This window comes from Dipodomys spectabilis, unplaced genomic scaffold (genome assembly GCF_019054845.1).
Source record: "Dipodomys spectabilis isolate Male_0828 unplaced genomic scaffold, ASM1905484v1 ptg000080l, whole genome shotgun sequence".
NCBI classification, from domain to species: Eukaryota; Metazoa; Chordata; class Mammalia; order Rodentia; family Heteromyidae; genus Dipodomys; species Dipodomys spectabilis.
Genome location: NW_024870757.1, coordinates 1,333,256 through 1,353,905, shown reverse-complemented (window position 1 = coordinate 1,353,905; position 20,650 = coordinate 1,333,256). Strand labels below are relative to the sequence as shown.

The following is a 20,650-nucleotide window of genomic DNA, read 5'->3' as shown; positions in this document are numbered from 1 at the left end:
ACCAGGGTCAGGATGGTGCACGTGGCCATGGCCTCATGGTCAAGTCTTCAAGAGGGAATGCTGCTGTGAATGTGCTGAACCCTCTGCTTGTGTCTGTTCAGGACAAGTACCATGGAGCCACTGGCCCACATCATGAAAACCAAGAACATAACATCAATGGAAATGAAATAAGACCACCTGTAATAAGGTTGTAAAGTGTGGTGGGCCTGTGGTGCAGTATCTATAGCCCACGGGCAGAGTGACATTTTGTTTGTGTCTTGAGCCAATCACACTCAGAGGCACAGAAACATTTACCAGGAGCTGCAAGATCCAGAAAAGGGAGCAACAGACCCCAAAGCACTTGGAGAATTTAGTACTGATCTTTCACCAAGCATTTCTAGTGAAAAGCTTTGAGACCTGGAAGCCACTCAGAAGGCAGATGGCATTGAGAAACCCCTCTGGCTACTCTGTGGAAATACAAAACAACTTTACACGTAGCATCATCCAGGAAGTACTTCCATCCAAAATTTGCCATTGTCTGAAGGATTCCCCTGGATAAAACAACCAAGTTGTTGACAAAGAACAGAGGGTGGCAGATCAGGTCTGTGGGCCTCATCTCATGTCCGTCCAGTGAGGAGGGTGGAGCTATAAAAGCAAAAATTAGGGGAGTCCTCAAGAATCCCAGCTGCAGTCTGAGTGAGGAAGCCAACCCCCATCTCCATGTTGGCTTGAGTCTAGGAAAGAATTTATTTTATTGTGAGACAAAAACTACAATGAAAACAAATAATTATGACCATGCTAGCTAGCTGAGCACTGGTGACTAAAATCTTTAATCCTAGTTACTCAGGAGGCTGAGATCTGAGAGTGATTCCAGATCTGAGAATTGTGATTCGAAGAAGCCAGTCCAGGCAGAAAATTCCAATGACACTCTTACCCTCAACTAACCACTCAAAATCAGAACCAGTGGTTTAGCTGAAAGTGTTGGAGAGAAGGCTCCACATTTGACCCAGGCCTTAGTTCAAGACACTGGGCAATTTTTTAAAAAAGCTATCAAGCTTCACCAACCACATAAAAAATAAAGAAAAGTCAGTTAAGCCAAATGTTGGGTTTTTGGGAAAAAAAAAAAAAACTATGAATTGTACAGAACTTTTTACTTAGATTGGCAAAGGAAAAAGTAGAAGAGTCAAAATACTGAACCAGAAATGGAAGTGCACACATGATTAATGACCTGTGCAAATATAAAACAGAGCAGAGAAAGGTGGCTCAAGCCTATGATCCTAGCGCCTCAGGAGGCTGACATTAGAGGGATCACAGGTTACAAACAGAACAAGCACTAAAGTCCACAAGACTCCGTCTCTAAAATAGCCTACAAGCAGGGCACAGGTGGCTCATGTACGTCATCTTATCTGCTCAGGAGACTGAGGTCTTAGGATCAGTGTTTGAAGCCAGACCAGGCAGAAAAATCTATGAGAGTCTTATTTCAAAAAAAAAAACATAAAAAGCTGTTGGTGAAGTTGAGGGTCAAATGATAAAGAGCTAGCCTTGAGCACAAAAGCTCAGGGACAGCACCTAGGCCATGAGTTGAAACCCCTGGAATGGCACAACACAAAGACAGAATAAAAAGAACATAAAAAATCCTTGGCTGGAGTTATGGCTAAAGCATAAGCAATTTAAACTGCCACAGGCTCTGAATTCAGGTCCTGGTACCTGAAGGAAAAGAAAGACTAAGAGAAAAAGACAGACAGACAGATGGACACATGCATGCGTGTGTGTGTGTGTGTGTGTGCGCGCGCGCGCGCGCACGTGGGTAGGGGAGGCATTCACACATACACACACAGAGAATGGATTCTAATAATTACATAAAATTAGGAATGTTAACGTTTCTAGGAACACTACCCCTGTCAAAATTGATTCAAGGAAGCGAAACTGTAGGCTCATACCTATAATCCTAGCTACTCAGGAGGCTGGGATCTGAGGATCTCCATTGGAAGCCAGCCAGGACAATAAATTCGTGAGACTATTATCTCCAACAAAGTACTCAGAAAAGAGGAGAAGTGGTGCTATGTTTCAAGAGGTAGGGCATTTGCCTTGATCCTGCAAAGCTCAGGGGGAACACCCAGGACCTCAGTTCAAGTCCTAGGACCAGAAAAAAGAAGGAACAAGAAAAGAAAAATTGAATCAAGAAATACCAGCACATCTGAATAACTAAAGAAGACGTTGCATCTCTAGTATAAAGCCTCCCAAAAGAGACAGTCCCATAGACACTCACAAACACACTATCACACAAAGTTGTTTACCGATATTTGACCCACCACAATGAAATGGTATATATTCTAGTAACAGATTACAGTTGATCCACAGCCAATTCTGGCTTTTTTTGTGATGAATTGGGGATAATAGATAGCCTCATGGACTTTTCTGCTGGGCTGGCTTTGAACCTGGATCCTCAGAATTCATCCTTCTGAATAGGTGGAGGTACAGTCCTGAGCCCAACAAGCAACATTATTTCTTATGATATAGCAGATGAAAACAGTTATAATTTTGTAAAGCAACACTTCATTGTGAAAAGCACAATGTCTTAATGCATTCACACCGGCATCAAATAGCAGCAGAGACATATGGTAGACTTAAAAGGAAACACAAGTAGTGCACAAACTTCAGTTTATAAGAGAAACACCTTGTTAGTGTATCAACAAACAAGTATAATCTGAATTTACTCTAGCAATTTCAAATAATTAAGAAATCCAAAGAAGCCAGATGCTGGTGGCAGATGCTTATAAGCCTAGCACTTGGAGGCTGAGACCTGAGAATCACAGTTAGAAGCCAGCTTGGCCAGAAAATATCCCTGAGACTCTTATCTCCAATACACTACTGAGAAAAGGTCAGAAGTGGCACTGTGGCTGAAGTTATTGACCACTGACCTTGGTCAAAAAAGAAGCTCAGGAATAGTGCCTAGGGCCTGTGTTCAAGCCCTAGGCCTGGTAAAAATAAAAAAATATGTACGTAGTTGTGTTAGATCATTTCAGCAGAGAATGCTGTAGCCCTGAGCACACAAAGCTGTGTGGTCTCCAGGATACGAAGGGATGTAGAACTGCACATAGACTCTTAACCGAGGCAGGAGAGAGGCCTGTGACTCTCTCCAAGCATTTTTTCCTAAAATTCAAGACATGTTCCTCATTCTAACCCCACATAGCACACACATTTTACAGAGAAGTTACTTCTGCATTTTCTTGATGAGTTCCATTTACTAATGTCACTTGCCTGAAAAGAATAGCTGTTTACCCAGTAGAAATTGGTTGTCAGGCGAGAGGAAATAAGGCAATGGTCACAGTATGTGTGCTCAGCCAAGGAGCCCCAAGATAATAGCTTAGGACTGCATGATTTTATCTCCTCTGTGGTATGATCATCATGTCACCTGGAAGTGTGGTGACACTGTGTGCATGGGGAACATAGTTTCCCTGTGACAAACACTGGTGCATTGTGAATAATGATGAGCAACACTGAACTTCTACAACCATTTCCTACAGATGTGGCCCATGATTAGGGAAGTCCAGGGCATATGTGGGAAACTTTCAAATACAATCTCATTAGAAGTGAATAGAGGAATAGGAAATCTATGGTGTAAGAATGTGAAACCTAGAACTTTTATTTGGTGAATTTTTAAGGACTTTTTTCTTTCGTATCCAACCTGCAATTTCTCTCTTTAGTAAAACAGTATGTTAAAAATAAAAATGGAGTGTCTCTGTCTGAGGCCTTTGATCCCAGAAGCTCAGGAGACTGAGAGCTGAGGATGCAGTTTGAAGCCAGCTCAGGCAGAAAAGTCTGTGAGGCTGGCTTTTCCAATGTGTTGTTAGAACCTGAGGAGTAGAAGTCCTGCCCACGCTGACATCACTGCCCAGCTTCCAGACAGCGGGGCCCTGACATCAAAGGGCTGTTGGGGGGGGAGGGGTTGGGCCACTGAATATAAGTGGTCTGGGAGTTCCTGGCATGGATAAAGAGAGGAGGCAGATGCCCAAGAGACTTGTGGGAGACAGGTGCCTCCTGGAGCCTCAAGCCTGAGGATACCAGGGCTGGCCTGATCAAGATACCCAAGCCGGGTCTGAGGGAGAGACCTGGACCTTTCTGAGGTGAGTGCAGGCCAGCAGAGATTCCCAGGAAAAGAGACCCACTGAGGGCCGAGAGGTCAGGGGAAAGGCCTTTGAAGAATCAAGAGGCCTGAGAGCATCATAACCCTCATCCCAAAACAAGGCAGGGACTCATCAAAGAAAGAACTATAGACCCATTTCGTTGATAAACATTGATGCAAAACCTCTGAACAAAATTTTGACCAATCGACTTCAACAATTCATCCAAAAAATTATACACCACGATGAAAAAGGATTCATTTCAGGGATGCAAAGCTGGTTCAATATATGCAAGTCAATTAATATAATTCATCACATCAACAAGAGCAAGGATAAGAACCACATGCTTATCTCAATAAGATGCAGAAAAAAATATTTGACAAGATCCAACATCCCTTTATGATGAAGGCTCTGGACAAACTAGGAATCCAGGGAACATTGTTTAATACAATAAAGGCTGTACATGACAAACCTACAGCCAGCATTGTATTTAATGGTGAAAAACTAAAGCCATCTCCTCTTAGCTCAAGAACGAGGCAAGGATGTTCACCTTCACCACTTCTCTTCAATCTAGTATTAGAATGCCTAGCAACAGCAATAAGACAAGATTCAAGCATAAAAGGGATCCAAATAGGAAAAGATGAAGTGAAAATCTCTCTCTTTGCAGATGAGGAACTTATATTTAAAGAATCTCATGCACTCCACGCCCAAATTACTCGAGCTGATTCAAAACTTTGGCAAAGTAGCAGGGTATAAAATTAACCCTCAAAAATCAATGGCTTTTCTGTATGCCAATAATGAGAAAAGCAGGGTTGAAATCAGGAAGCAACTCCATTTGAAATAGCTCCTCCAAAAATAAAATTTTTAGAAATTAACTTAACCAAAGAGATGAAAGGCCTCTATGATGAAAACTTTAAAAACCTGAAAAAGGAAATCAAAATAGAACTTAGAAAGTGGCAAAACCTCCCATGATCCTGGATTGGAAGGATCAACATCATGAAAAATGGCAGTATTTCCCAAGGCTATCTACAAATTCAATGCAATACCTATCAATATTCCAACTTCATTCTTCAAGGAAATAGAAGAGGAAATCCAAAAATTCATATGGAACAATAAAAGACCTGAATAGCAAAAACGATACTTAACAGAAAGAACAATGCTGGAGGAATATCAATACCAAATTTCAAACTCTACTGCAAAGCCATAGTAATCAAAGAAGTTTGGTACTGGCACAAGAACAGACCTAAGAACCAATGGAATAGAATTGAAAACCCAGAAATGAACCCACATACCTATAGTCATCTAGTCATTGATAAGGGAGCCAAAAAATAGAATGGAAGAAAGACAGCCTCTTCAGTATATGGTGCTAGCAAAATTGGTTAATCACTTATAGAAAATTAAAGCTAGATCCTTATATATCGCTGTGCAGCGGAATCAACTCCAAATGGATCAAAGACTTCGGATCAAATCAGCCACCCTGAAAACATTACAGGATGGAATAGGAGAAACCCTAAGTCTCCTTGGCACAGGCCAAAATTTTCCTAGTAGAGACCCAGGAACACAACAAATCAAAGAAAGGTTGGACAAATGGGATTGCATGAAATTGCAGAGGTTGAGAGTTCTGGGAACCTGGTGGAGGAGAAGCTGGAGGCTAAACAAGCTCTGGCATGGAATGCAGTTTTAGTGTTCCATTGAACAGTCCTAGGCCAGAGAATTACATCAAGTGTGCCATCACAGTACAGAGAGTTTGGCCAAAGAGAGAAAATCCAGACAAGGAGACAGAGCTGAGCACTTGCCATCAGACGAGGCTGCTACTGTAGTGGCAGCAGCGGCAGCCATAGCTGCCATACCTACAACACAGAAAGTCCAGGACAAAGGAACCAGACACAGTGGGTGAGCAGATTCTACTCAACACCAGCAAGAATTGACAAGGAGCAGATATCTTCATCCTGCAGAACCCAGACTAGAGACGACCTAGGAACCAAAACTCCAGTGGCATGAGTTTAGAACCCTGACATCCTCACTCATTCTCGGGGAGCAGAGGAGGGAAGGCTACCCATACCCTACACCATCACCGGAGATCTCCATCTTTATATTGACAAAGGCCTGGCTGAGCTGCTAGCCCCAACTCAGGCCTTGGGAGAAAACAAGAGTCTTTTAGCAGGTCACAGGAACCTGCCCAGACCTGCCAGGCCCAGCTCCACCCAGGAAAAAGTCACCCAACCCAGGAAGAGCAAGCTCTGCCCTCCCAGGAATGGCTTTCTGCACTGGGTAAACAGAGCCAGAGGCTGCCCCTCCCTACAGCAGCCTAGACAAGCAATTGAAATCCAGTAAGCATAAACCCTGAGAAAGTCTCCAGGCTGGGCTCTGTGAGTGTCTCAGAAGCTAGCCCTTCAGGGAAAAGCTATTGTTTGCTGAAAGGCCTCAACTCTACCCAGAACCTAGCCTCATCACAGCATCTCCAAACTAGAGGAAACAGCCATCTCCCTCTTTTGTAATACTCAAAGCAGATCTCCCTCCCACTGAACTAACCTGGGAGGAGGATCGCAAAATCCTGGGTAAACAGAGCATTTTTCTGCCTGCCCAAAGAAACTGACTCAAGTAACCAATCAAGCCACAGGAAAACCAAACACCACAAGCAGACCAGAGACTCCAACAAGAGACACAAGGGAGATACAGGATCTTCCCATTCTCCATCTCCCCCAAAAAAGTCAAAGAACTTTTTTTGTACCTTATTTTAAAATGTTTTTTTAATTTTTAATTTCTATTTTTTTTAATTTTGTTTTCTTTTTTTTTCTTTTCTTCCTCGTATAATTTTTATTTTAGGTGTATATGTGTGTGTACTTTTTTATCTCTACTAACCTTTTGATCCCCTTCCTTCCTTCCTTCCTTCTTTCCTGTCTTTCTTTCTTTCTTTCTTCCTTTCTTCCTTTCTTCCTTCCTTCCTGTCTTTCTTTCTTTCTTCCTTCCTCCCTTTCTTCCTTTCTTCCTTCCTTCCTGTCTTTCTTTCTTTCTCATTCTTTTCATTTTTTCTTCTCTCTTGTTCTTTTTTGTGTGAATTAATTGCTATTCTGCTCATCCTCAGATATACCCGTTGTCGATTCTTAGATCTTATCCCCCATTGTGTGCACATTTAATCAAGAAATTTATTACTCAATTCAAAACACAGGATCAACTCAGACCAAGGAAAAGATTCTTAAAGCTGTCAAAGAGAAAAGATCCATCACCTATAAAGGGAAACCAATTAGAATCACCTCAGATTTCTCAGGGGCAAGTTTATAGCTCTGAGTTCTGACATCAACAAATTGGAAAGATCTGAAAAAAAAATCTAATGAGACATCTGAGCCTACTTAAAAAGAGCAGCCAAATAAACCCCAATCTAGTAGATGGAAAGAAATAATTAAAATTAAATCAAAATTAAATGAAAAAGAATGCAAAAAAAAAACATAGAATCACCAAAACAAAGAGTTGGTTCTTCGAAAAAAATTAACAAAATTGACAGACCCTTAGCAAATCTTATGAGTACTGCCTTAGCACCTCAGATTTCTCAGCGGAGAAAATCAAATCAAAAAGAGCATGAATGATGTATGCCATGCACTAATGACAAATAACTATCAATCAAGAATTCTGTACCCACCTAAACTCTTCTTCATACGGGAAGGTGAAATAAAACCATTCCATAGCAAAGAAAAAATAAAACAATATATCTCCACCAAACCAGCCCTCCAAAAGATTCTTAAAGATGACCTACACATAGAAAACAAACAAGACCACAATAAAGACCAAGCAACCACACCCAAACTGAGAATCCAAGAATCATAGGAGGAACCCAGTTGCTGCAGTCCCCCAAAACGTGGATAAAATGGCAGGAACCCCAAATACATCTCAGTCCTATCTCTCAACATTAAAAGATTTAACTCTCCAATTAAGCGACATAGACTGTCTAGTTGGATTAAAAAGCAAGTTACTTCTATCTGCTGCCTTCAGGAGTCACATCTCCTCTTAAAAACAAACATATTTTCAATGTGAAAGGCTGGAACAAAATCTACCAACCAAATGGCCCCATAAACAGGCGGGAGCTGCAATCCCAATATCAAATAAAATAGACTTCAAATGAAAATTAGTGAGAAGAGATAAAGAAGGTCACTACATGCTAATTAAGGGATCTCACCTTCAGGAAGATATTACAGTTCTAAATATCTTTTCTCCAAACAACTGAGCGCCCAATTTTATCCAAGAAACACTCCTTTCTCTCAAATCCCACATAGATCCAAAGACATTAATTGTTGGGCACATTAACACACCACTTTCTCCACTAGATAGATCAACTCAGCAAAAACTCAAAAGAGAAACTGCAGACCTAAACAACTGCATAGATCAACTAGATCTAACAGACATCTACTGAATTTTTCACCCAGCAGCATCAGAATACACGTTCTTTCTCAGCAACACATGGAACATTTTCCAAAATAGACCACATTTTAGGTCACAAAGCAAGCTTGTCCAAATTCAGAAACATTGAAGTTATATCATGCATTCCCTCAGAACACAAAGGAATAAAATTAGAACTTAACACCAAATGCCACCAAAGAAAATCCTGTAACACATGGAGGCTGAACAACACATTGCAGAATCACGAGTAGGTCGTGGAAGAGATTAGAAAGGAAATTCAAACGTTCATGATATTCAACAAAAATGAGCACACAAATTACCATCTCCTCTGGGACACAGCTAAGGCAGTACTCAGGGGCAAGTTTATAGCTCTGAGTTCTGACATCAACAAATTGGAAAGATCTGAAAAAAAAATCTAATGAGACATCTGAGCCTACTTAAAAAGAGCAGCCAAATAAACCCCAATCTAGTAGATGGAAAGAAATAATTAAAATTAAATCAAAATTAAATGAAAAAGAATGCAAAAAAACATAGAATCACCAAAACAAAGAGTTGGTTCTTCGAAAAAAATTAACAAAATTGACAGACCCTTAGCAAATCTTATGAGAAAAAGAAGAGAATACACACAAATAAATAAACTCAGAGATGAAAATGGAAACATCACCACAGAAACAACCAAGATTCAGATCATTATAAGGGAATACTTCTCAAAACTTTATGCTAATAAGTTTGAGACCTTGGGAGAAGTGGACCTTTTCCTAGCAAATATTGACATGCCAAAACTAAACCAAGATAGGTTAAACCAGCTTAACAGGCCCATATCAAGCATTGAAATAGAAACAGCAATAAGAGACCTCCCATCTAAGAAAAGTCCAGGACCAGATGCCTTCAGAGCGGAATTCTACAAGGCCTTCAAAGCAGAGCTCACACCAATACTCCTCCAACTCTTCAATGAAATTGAAAGAGAAAGTTCACTACCGAACACATTCTATGAAGCTATCATAACACTCATCCCAAAACCAGGCAGGGACTCATCAAAGAAAGAGAACTTTAGACCCATTTCTTTGATGAACATTGATGCAAAACTTCTAAACAAAATTTTGGCCAATCGACTTCAACAATTCATCCAAAAAATCATACACCATGATCAAACAGGATTCATTTCAGGGATGCAAAGCTGGTTCAAAATACGCAAATTAATTAATATAATTCATCACATCAACAAGAGCAAGGATAAGAACCACATGGTTATCTTAATAGATGCAGAAAAAGCACTTGACAAGATCCAACACCCCTTTTTGATGAAGGTTCTGGAAAAATTAGGTATCCATGGAAGATTCCTCAATACAATAAAGGCTGTATATGACAAACCTACAACCAGCATTATACTCAATGGTGAAAAACTAAAGACATTTCCTGTTAACTCAGGAATGAGACAATGATGTACACTCTCTCCACTTCTCTTCAATCTAGTATTAGAATGCATAGCAACAGCAATAAGACAAGATACAAACATAAAGGGGATCCAAATAGGGAAAGAAGAAGTAAAACTCTCCATCTTTGCAGATAACATGAACTTGTATTTAAAGAATCCCAACTCCTGTCCCAAATTACTCAAGCTGATTCAAAACTTTGGCAAAGTAGCAGGGTATAAAATTAACCCTCAAAAACCAATGGCTTTTCTGTATGCCAACAATGAGAAAAGCGTGGCTGAAATTAGGAAAGGAACTCCATTCGTAATAGCCTCACAAAAATTAAAATACCTAGGAATTAACCAAAGAAGTGAAGGACCTCTATGATGAAAACTTTAAAAACCTGAAAAAGGAAATCAAAGCAGAACTTAGAAAGTGGCAAAAACTCCTTTGCTCCTGGATAGGAAAGATCAACATCATGAAAATGGCAATACTTCCCAAGGCTATCTACAAATTCAATGTGATACCTATCAATATCCCAACCTCATTCTTCAAGGAAATAGACGAGGCAATCCAAAAATTCATATGGAACAATAAAAGACCCAGAATAGCAAAAACGATCCTCAACACAAAGAATAGTGCTGGAGGAATATCAATACCAAATTTCATACTCTACTATAAAGCCATAGTAATCAAAACAGCTAGCTATTGGCACAAGACCAGACCTCAGGACCAATGAAATAGAATTGAAAACCCAGAAATGAACCTACAGACCTATCGCCATCTAATCTTCGATAAGAGAGCTAAAAAAGTAGAATGGAAGAAAGACAGCCTCTTCAGTAAATGGTGCTGGCAAAATTGGTTAGCTGCTTGTAGAAAACTAAAGTAAGATCCTTATGTATCACCCTGAAACTCCAAATGGATCAAAGACCTTGGAGTCTAAGCAGACACTCTGAAAACATTACAGGATGGAATAGGAGAAACCCTAAGTCTCCTTGGCACAGGCTGAATTGTGTGTGTGTGTGTGTGTGTGTGTGTGTGTGTGTGTGTGTGTGTGTGTCCGGTCATGTGGCCTGAACTCTGGGCCTGGGCACTGTCCCTCAGAACTTCAGCTCAAATCTAGAGATCTACCATTTGAGCCACAGCACAACTTCCGGCTTTTTTCTTTTTGCTTATGTGGTGCTGAGGAATCGAACCCAGGGCTTCATGCATACAAGGCAAGCGCTCTACCACTGAGCCACCTTCTTAGCCCCCGAAATTTTCTTAATAGAGACCCAGAAGCACAACGAATCAAAGAAAGGTTGGACAAATGGGATTGCATGAAATTGCACAGCTTCTGCATAGCAAAGGACATAGCTCGCAAGATCAATAGAAAGGCCACAGATTGAGACAAGATCTTCACTATCCATACAACAGACAAGGGTTTCATATCTAAAATATACTTGGAACCCAAAAAATTAAATCCCCCAACAACAAATCTTCAAAGAAACATAAATAAGTGGGCTAAAGACTTAAAGAGAAACTTCTCTTAAGAGGAAAGGAGGATGGCCAATAGACACATGAAGAAGTGCTCAAACTCCCTAGCCATACAAGATATGCACATCAAAACAACATTGAGATACCACCTCACCCCAGTTAGAATGGCTATGATCAAGAACTCTAATAACAACGGATGCTGGAGGGGATGTGGAGAGAAGGGAACCTTACTGCATTGTTGGTGGGAGTGTAAACTTGTTCAACCACTTTGGAAAGTAGTATGGAGGTTCCTCAAAAGATTTCATATAGAACTCCCCTATGACCCAGCAATCCCACTTTTGGGCTTTTACCCAAATGATCACAAACAAGACAACACAAAAGCTACAGGCACGACTATGTTTATTGCAGCACTATTTACCATAGCTAAGATATGAAACCAACCCAGATGCCACTCAGTAGATGAATGGATCAAGAAAATGTGTTTTATATATATATATATAATGAAATTCTTCGCCTCCATCAGAAAGAATGGCATTCCCCCTTTTGTTAGGAAATGGAAAGACTTGGACAAAATTATATTAAGTGAAGTAAGCCAAGCCCAAGGAAACAGGTCCCATGGTTTCCCTTATATGCAATAACTAGTATATGTCTGAGTCAAACAGAAAAGATCTGATAGGTTGATGTTAGGGAAATGAACCCTAAGATATGTATTCAAATGTTTTTTTTCTTTCATGCGATTGTTTTTTGCTGCTTTGTATGCCCCTCCCCTACAGTATAATCCCTGCTTTCACTGTATTTTATGTTGGTATAATTTGTGGAGGGGACAGAAAAAAACAAATCCTTTAAAGAGGATACAGGTGGACCCATTCCAACAATGAGACATACAAGTCATTATGTTGCAAACGAACTTTACAAATTTGGTAGCGGGGGTGGGGGGGGGGAAGGGAGAGGAGGGTTGGGATGCAGGGGGGAGGGCAGAAGAAGGATAGGATGTGAAGGGGAAACAAAGCAGGAGGCTACAATGCTTGATAAGAAATGTACTTATTATCTTACCCATCTAATTGTAACCCCTCTGTACAGTATATTCACCATAAAAAATCATATTAAAAAAAAACAAATTGGAGAGATCTGAAACCAACCGGTTAATGAGACATCTCAGCTTCCTTGAAAAAGAGCAGCAACATAAACCTTAATCCAGTAGACGGAAAAAAATAATCAAAATTAAATGAATTTGAATCCAATAAACCATAGAAAGAAGCAACAAAACAGAGTTGGTTCTTCAAAAAAATTAACCAAATAGACAGACACTTAGCAAATCTTATCAGAAAAAGAAGAGAACACACCCAGATAAATAAACTCAGAGATGAAAATAGAAACATCACCACAGAAAGAACCAATATTCAGAACATTATAAGGGAATACTTCTCAAAACTTTATACTAATATGTTTCACAACTTGGCAGAAATGGAGCTTTCCCTAGCAAATCCCAACATGCCGAAACTAAACCACGATGACATAAACCATCTTAACAGACCCATATCAAGCACTGAAATAGAAACAGCAATAAGAGACCTCCCATCTAAGAAAAGTCCAGGACCAGATGGTTTTACAGCAGAATTCTACAAGGCCTTCAAAGCAAAGCTCACACCAATACTCCTCCAACTCTTCAATGAAATTGAAAGAGAAAGTTCACTACGAACTCATTCTATGAAGCCATAATAACCCTCATCACACAAACAGGCAGGGACTCATCAAAGAAAGAGAACTGTAGACCTAATTCTTTGATGAACATTGATGCAAAACTTCTCAACAAAATTTTGGCCAATAGACTTCAACAATTCATCCAAAAACTCATACACCACGATCAAACAGGATTCATTTCAAGGATACAAAAGCTGGTTGAATATACGCAAATCAATTAACATAATTCATCACATCAACAAGAGCAAGGACAAGAACCACATGGTTATCTCAATAGATGCAGAGAAAGCACTTGACAAGATCCAACACCCCTTTTTGATGAAGGTTCTGGAAAAATTAGGAATCCACGGGACATTCCTCAATACAATAAAGGCTGTATATGAGAAACCTACAGCCAGCATCATACTCAATGGTGAAAAACTGAAGCCATTTCCTCTTAACTCAGGAACGAGACAAGAATATCCACAATTTCCATGGCTCTTCAACCTAGTATTAGAATGCCTAGCTACAGCAATAAGACAAGATGCAAACATAAGGGGATCCAAATAGGGAAAGAAGAAATAAAACTCTCCCTCTTTGCAGATGACATGATCATGTATTTAAAGAATCCCATAGACTCCACTCCCAAATTACTCAAGCTGATTCAAAACTTTGGCAAAGTAGCAGGGTATAAAATTAACCCTCCAGTATCAATGGCTTTTCTGTATACCAACAATGAGAAAAGCGTGGCTGAAATTAGGAAAGGAACTCCATTCGTAATAGCCCCACAAAAAATAAAATACCTAGGAATTAACTTAACCAAAAAGTGAAGGACCTCTATGTGAAAACTTTAAAAACCTGAAAAAGGAAATGAAAACACAACTTAGAAAGTGGCAAAAACTCCAATGCTCCTGGATAGAAAAGATCCACGTCGTGAAAACGGCAATACTTCCCAAGGCTATCTAAAAATTCAATCCGATACCTATCAATATCCCAACTTTATTCTTCAAGGAAATAGAAGAGGCAATCCAAAAATGCATATGGAACAATAAAAGACCCCCGAATAGCAAAAATGATCCTCAACAGAAAGAACAGTGCTGGAGGAATATCAATACCAAATTTCAAACTCTACTACAATGCCATAGCAATCAAAACAGCTAGGTATTGGCATAAGACCAGACCTGAGGACCAATGGAATAGAATTGAAAACCCAGAAATGAACCCACAGACCTATAGCCATGTAATCAGTGATAAGGCAGCTAAAAAATAGAATAGAAGAAAGACAGCCTCTTCAGTGAATGGTCTGGCATAATTGGTTAGCTACTTGTAGAAAACTAAAGCTAGATCTTTATATATCATCCTGCACCAGAATCAACTCCAAATGGATCAAAGACCTTGGAGTCTAAGCAGACACTCTGAAAACATTACAGGATGGAATAGGAGAAACCATAGGTCTCCTTGGCACAGGCCGAAATTTTCTTAGTAGAGACCCAGAAATACAACAAAGAAAGGTTGGACAAATGGGATTGCATGAAATTGCACAGCTTCTGCATGGCAAAGGACATGGCTAGCAAGATCAATAGAAAGGCCACAGATTGGGACAAGATCTTCAGTAACCATACGACGGACAAGGGTCTCATATCTAAAATATACCTGAAATTCAAAATATTAAATCCCCCAACAACAAATCTTCAAAGAAACAACTGTCCAATAAATAAGTGGGCTAAAGACTTACAGTGAAACTTCTCTGAAGAGGAAAGAAGGATGGCCAATAGGCACATGAATAAATGCTCAATCTCCCTAGCCATAAAAGCAATGCAAATCAAAACAACATTGAGATACCACCTCACCGCATTTAGAATTGCTATATCAAGAATTCTAATAACAACAAATGCTGGAAGGGATATCGACAGAAGGGAAACATTGTTGGTGGGAGTGTAAGCTTGTTCAATCACTTTGGAAATTAGTATAGAGGTTCCTCAAAAGACTCCACATAGAGCTCCCCTATGACCCAGCAATCCCACTTTTGGGCTTTTACCCAAATGATCACAAACAAAACCATACTTACGCTACCAACACAACTATGTTTATTGCAGTATTATTTACCATAGCTAAGATATGGAACCAACCCAGATGCCCCTCAGTAGATGAATGGATCAAGAAAGTGTGAGATATACATAAAGAAATCCTATGCCTCCATCAGAAAGAATGACATTGCCCCATTTGTTAGGAAATGGAAAGACTTGGACAAAATTATATTAAGTGAAGTAAGCCAGGCCCAAGGAAACATAGGTCTCATGGTTCTCTTATTTGCAATACCTCGTATATGTCTGAGTCAAGCAGAAAAAGTCAGATAAGCTGATGTCAGGGGAATGAACCCCAAGATAGATAAGTATTCACGTTTTTTTTCTGTTTCATGCAATTGTCTCTAACATATTTATAAGATGATTTCTATGTTGCTTTGTATGTCCCTCCTCCACGGTGTAACCCCTGCGTTCACTGTGTTTGATGTTGGTATAATTTGGGGGGAGGGGAATGGCAAAAACAAATCGTTCAAATAGGGATACTGGTGGACCGATTACAGCAATGAGAAGTACAAGTCGTTATGTTGAAAACGAACTTTACATCTTTGTTGGGGTTGGGGAGAATCGGGTGGGGATTGTGGGGGGAGTATGGGAAGGGATGGGAAGGGGAAACAAAGAGGAGGCAACAATGTTCGATAAGAAATGTACTCCTTTTCCTTCTTGTGGCTTCCCGGAGGAGGCCGGTACTGCCTTGTGGATAAGCCCGGAAGTTGTGGCCAGGTTGGGGGCTGTGAAGCATCACTGGCCTTCACTTCAAGAGTGTAACATGGCCAGCTATCAGTGGCTCTCCCCTTTGATCCTAGCCACTCTGGAGGCTGACATATGAGGATGGTGGTTTAAAGTCAGCTCAGGCTGGAAAGTCCTTAAGGCTTACCTACAGTTGATCATCAGAAAGTTGGATGTGCAGCTTTGGCTCACTCAATTGACTAGCTGCACTTTAGAAATGGAGGCTGAAGATGGGAGAGGCAGAGAATTGACAATTGATTCCATCATGAGCAAAGTGAGAGATATTAAGAATAAACTTAAAATGAAAGCCTTAGTGATGATCTAAGCTTAACTAAAGTCTTTGCTGATACTACAGATAACTCAGGAACTGTTAACCATATTTGATAATGGCAAACAACCCCGAGGACTGGTTGAATTTCTTGCTCAAATTAGAGAAAAACAGTGCCTCCTTAGATGATGCTCTTTTAAATAAATTGACTGGTTGTTACAGTCAAGCTATTGAAGCACTGCCTCCTGATAAATATGGAAAAAATGAGAATTTTGCTCAAATTCAAACGAGATTTGCTGAGTTAAAAGCTATTCAAGAGCTTGATGATGCACGTGACTACTTTCAGATTGCCAGAGCAAAGTGCAAAAGGTTTGCTTTTGTTCACATATCTTTTTTTTAATTTTATTTTATTTTATTTGTGAACATACTGTACAGAGGGGTTACAATTACATGGGCAGGATAATGCATACATTTCTTACCAAGCATTGCAGCCTCCTCCTTTGTTTACCCTTCACATTTGTTCACATATCTTTTGCACAGTATGAGCTTTCTCAAGGTAATTTCAGGAAAAGTAAACAACTTCTGCTGAAAGCTGTGGAAAGTGGAGCAGTCCCACTGGAAATGCTGGAAATTGCCATATGTAACCTAAACCTCTAAAAAAATAAAAAGCAACTGCTTTCAGAGGAGGAGGAGAAGAGTCTGTCAGGTTCTACCATGTTAACAGCCCAGGAATCCTCCTCTGGTTCTCTAGGACATGTGCCAAATAGGGACACTGGCAGTGACTCCAGAGGACTGGTCACTAAAGCCTGGTTATTTAATGGAGAGAGCATACCCTCACAAGAGGCAGAAATAGGTCCTTGAAATGCTTTGAAGCAAACTAACAAAACTAAACTGTCTTGCCCATTTGGAAAAGTTCCAATTGACCTTCTAAACAGCCCAGATTATCAAGGGAAGGGGATAGCTCAGTTGTGCCAGCTTTTACAAAAAGACAGAATTCTGGATCAGAATGCCGAGATTTGATTGGGTCTGGATCTAAACCCAGTGGAAATGATTCCTATGAATCAAGAGTTTTGAAGTCTGTTCAAAATATCCATGCCAAGGAGCCTGTGTTATCAGATGAAAAGAATTCTGAATTTCTTACTGATTCGATAACCATGAAGAATAAAACTGAGCCAAGTCTTCTAACTAAATTAGAAGATTAAGAGTATCAAGATCCAAAGATTCTAGGAAGTACAAAGAAACAATGGCAGTCAACAAAAAAGTCAGAATGTGTGAACCAGAACCCTGTGTTTTCAAATCAGTGGCATATTCCTGAAGCAGCTCCAAAGCTTGATACAGAGAAATGTGCCACGATTGAACAAACTGTCTTGCCCATTTCAAAGCAGTCACCATGAGTGGATGGACTAAATGGACTGCACCTAAATGGACTGATCCAAAGTCTATCTGTAAAACACCAAGTAGAGATACCTTGGATGATTACATGAGCTGTTTTAGAACTCCCGTTGTAAAGAATGACTTGCCACAGGCCTATCTGTCATCGATTCCTTATGGCTAGCGCACTTGTTTCCAACAGCAAGTCCCTGCTACTCTTCTACAAATCTCAGTTTTCAGGAGCCTCAACAAATGAATGCATTTCGGTTGAAGGAAAAATGTATGCCACATTAAAGCAGATAGGCAGTGGAGGTTCTAGCAAGGTATTTCAGGTATTGAATGAGAAGAAACAGATATATGCTATAAAATATGTGAGCTTAGAAGATGCAGAAAACCAAACTATTCACAGTTACCGGAATGAAATAGCTTATTTGAACAAGCTGCAGCAGCACAGTGATAAGATCACCCAAATTTTTGATTATGAAATTACTGACCAGTACATTTACACGGTAATGGATTGTGGAGATATCGACCTGAACAGTTGGCTGAAAAAGAAAAAATCCATTGATCCATGGGAACACCAGAGTTACTGGAAAAATATGTTGGAAGCAGTGCATACAATCCATCAGCATGGCATTGTTCATAGTGATCTGAAGCCAGCTAACTTTCTGAGAGTTGATGGAATGCTAAAGCTAATTGATTTTGGGATTGCAAACCAGATGCAACCAGACGCAACAAGCATTATTAAGGATTCTCAGGTTGGCACCATTAACTACATGCTACCAGAATCAATCAAGAACATGTCTTCCTCAAAAGAGGGGAAAGCCAAGTCAAAGATTAGCCCCCAAAGTGATGTTTGGTCCTTAGGATGCATTTTGTACTATATGACTTATGGGAAAACTTCATTTCAGGATATAATTAATCAGATTGTAAAATTACAAGCCATAATCGACACTAACGATGAGATTGAATTTCCTGATATTCCAGAAAAAGACCTTCAGGATGTATTAAAGTATTGCATAATAAGAGACCTTAAATAGAGGCTATCGATTGCTGAGCTCCTGGCACATTCTTACGTCCAGATTCAAACCCACACAGGAAACAAAGTAACAAAGGACAGCACTGATGAGATGAAGCAATTTCTGGGTCAGCTTGTTGGGCTCAATTCTCCTAACTCCATTCTGAAAGCTGCTAAAACTTTATACAAGTGCTATAACAGTGCTGAAAGTCATGATTCTTCATCATCTAAAACTTTTGAAAAAAAGTGGGAAAAATAATGATGAGCAGCTACTCAGAACCTGTCAGATAACACTATCAAGTATGTGGGGTGCTTCCCCTACACTCTGGAACCTGGGCACTATGAACTGTAAAAAGTATTCTGTAGATTATCCTCAAGAGAAAACTGTAAAATAGCAGCCATTAATGGCACTGTATATATTAAATTAAAGAATTGTTTATTTCCCTCTTTTCTGCTTTCCTGTAAATCAACTCTATTTGCCAGCATTTCACACTGATGTGTGCACAACTGCAATACATTCAGAAGGACTCTGTAAATAAAGTTTTGTGGCCTAAAGTGATACTAACATTTCAAAGTGGAAAAATTATTTTTTAAACCAAATACATGGTTAACAGGCTAGCCTAATTTTTAATGAAAGTTGCAAGAAGAGAAAGCTGGACTAGGCGTTATTATGTAAACTTTTTAATTAATTTACTTCATTGTTATGGTAACGGTGATTATGTAATGAGTACATTCCTTTTGTGCAGTGTCTTCCCTTCTCTCACACTCTCCCAGTCCCTCCCTCCCACCTCCACCCACAAGGGTCAAGTGAGAGGTACTGCTGTACTTTTCCACCTTTTTTCCTCAAGTTCTCTACCCTCCAAAGATAGATACATGAATACACCATATATAAGGAATACAGAATCATCAAAAACATAAATTAAAATACAGGAAAAAAAGAAATGTACTCGTTTACATGCCCATGTAATTGTAACTCCTCTATACAGTATTCTCACAATAAAAAGATGCCCTTAAAAAAAGAAATTGCAGAGCTTCTGCATGGCCAAGAACATAGCTAACAAGATCAATAGAAAGGCCACAGAACCCCCGCTTTCACTATATTAGATGTCAGTATAACTTGTGGAGGAGATGGGGACAAACAAGTCGTTTAAGGATTCAGGTGGACCTGTTGCAACAATGAGAAGTACAAAATGTCATGTCAAAAACGAGCTTTACAATGTCGGTGTGTGGGGGGGAGGGGGGGAAGGATTGGGTGGGGGGGAGGGGGGAGGTTGGGAAGGGAGGTGAAGGATAAACAAAGGAGGAGGCTGCAATGCTTGGTAAGAAATGTATGCATTATCCTGCCCATGTAATTGTAACCCCTCTGTACAGTATGTTCTCAAATAAAATAAAATAAAATTTTAAAAAAAAAAAGGCCACAGATTGAGAGAAGATCTTCACTAGCCATACAACAGACAAAGGTTTTATATCTAAAATATACCTGGAACTCAAAAAATTAAATCCCCCAACAACAAATCCTCAATGAAACAACTGCCCAATAAATAAGTGGGCTAAAGACTTACAGAGAAACTTCTCTGAAGAGGAAAGAAGGATGGCAAATAGACATATGAAGAAATGCTCAACCTCCCTAGCCATGAAAGAAATGCAAATCAAAACAACATTGAGATACCACCTCACCCCTGTTAGAATGTCTAGAAGCAAGAACTCTAAGAATAACAGATACTGGAGGGGATGTGGACAGGAGGGAACCCTACTGCATGGTTGGTGGGAGTGTAAACTTGTTCAACCACTTTGGAAAGTAGTATGGAGGTTGCTCAAAAGACTTCACACAGAGCTCCCCTAGGACCCAGCATTCCCACTTTTGGGCATTTACCCAAATGATCACAAAGAATACCATACTGAAGCTAATAGCACAACTGGTTATTGCAGCATTATTTACTATATCTAAGATATGGAACTAACCCAGATACCCCTCAAGAGATAAATGGTCAAGAATATGCAGTATATATACACAATGGAATTGTATGCCTCCATCAGAAAGAATGACATTGCCCCATTTGTTAGGAAATGGAAAGACTTGGAAACAATTATGTTAAGTGAAATAAGCCAGGCTCAAAGAA

General features: G+C 39.8%; 1 pseudogene; it reads left to right on the top strand.

Annotated features, from left to right (window-relative positions):
• Positions 1-16,090: 16,090 nt before the first annotated feature.
• Positions 16,091-18,813, top strand: LOC122110656 (annotated as a pseudogene).
• The last annotated feature ends 1,837 nt before the right edge of the window (positions 18,814-20,650 follow it).